At 43.4% G+C, this 1,403-nt stretch overlaps 1 protein-coding gene across 1 annotated transcript in view; it reads right to left on the reverse strand.

Annotated features, from left to right (window-relative positions):
- Window positions 1-1,403, reverse strand: part of LOC119419890 (cullin-5) — a 23,737-nt gene that overhangs the window by 16,545 nt on the left and 5,789 nt on the right. The gene's annotated exons all lie outside the window — the stretch shown is intronic.

The raw sequence follows: 1,403 nt of genomic DNA on the forward strand, positions 1-1,403 counted from the left end.
ACAGAACCTTACTGCTAACAGAACCATGCTGCTAACAGAACCATGCTACTAACAGAACCATGCTAACAGAACCTTACTGCTAACAGAACCTTGCTGCTAACAGAACCATGCTGCTAACAGAACCATGCTAACAGAACCTTACTGCTAACAGAACCATGCTGCTAACAGAACCATGCTGCTACAGTAACAGAACCATGCTACTAACAGAACCTTACTGCTAACAGAACCATGCTGCTAACAGAACCATGCTACTAACAGAACCATGCTAACAGAACCTTACTGCTAACAGAACCTTGCTGCTAACAGAACCATGCTGCTAACAGAACCTTACTGCTAACAGAACCATGCTACTAACAGAACCATGCTAACAGAACGTTACTGCTAACAGAACCATGCTGCTAACAGAACCATGCTGCTACAGTAACAGAACCATGCTACTAACAGAACCTTACTGCTAACAGAACCATGCCGCTAACAGAACCATGCTACTAACAGAACCATGCTAACAGAACCTTACTGCTAACAGAACCATGCTGCTAACAGAACCATGCTGCTACAGTAACAGAACCATGCTACTAACAGAACCTTACTGCTAACAGAACCATGCTGCTAACAGAACCATGCTACTAACAGAACCATGCTACTAACAGAACCTTACTGCTAACAGAACCTCACTGCTAAAAGAACCATGCTACTAACAGAACCTCACTGCTAACAGAACCATGCTACTAACAGAACCTTACTGCTAACAGAACCATGCTGCTAACAGAACCATGCTACTAACAGAACCATGCTACTAACAGAACCCTGCTACTAACAGAACCTCACTGCTAACAGAACCATGCTACTAACAGAAACATGCTACTAACAGAACCTTACTGCTAACAGAACCATGCTGCTAACAGAACCATGCTACTAACAGAACCATGCTACTAACAGAACCTAACTGCTAACAGAACCATGCTGCTAACAGAACCATGCTACTAACAGAACCATGCAACTAACAGAACCTCACTGCTAACAGAACCATGCTACTAACAGAAACATGCTGCTAACAGAACCTTACTGCTAACAGAACCTCACTGCTAACAGAACCATGCTACTAACAGAACCTCACTGCTAACAGAACCATGCTACTAACAGAAACATGCTACTAACAGAACCTTACTGCCAACAGAACCTTACTGCTAACAGAACCATGTTGCTTACAGAATCATGCTGCTTACAGAACCATGTTGCTTACAGAACCATGCTGCTAACAGAAACATGCTACTAACAGAACCTTACTGCTAACAGAATCTTACTGCTAACAGAACCATGTTGCTAACAGAACCTTACTGCTAACAGAACCACGCTGCTAACAGAACCACGCTCCTGGTGGGATCACTCCGCTTACAGAACCA

Source organism: Nematolebias whitei, chromosome 14, assembly GCF_014905685.2.
Source record: "Nematolebias whitei isolate Nwh7 chromosome 14, NemWhi1, whole genome shotgun sequence".
NCBI lineage: Eukaryota > Metazoa > Chordata > Actinopteri > Cyprinodontiformes > Rivulidae > Nematolebias > Nematolebias whitei.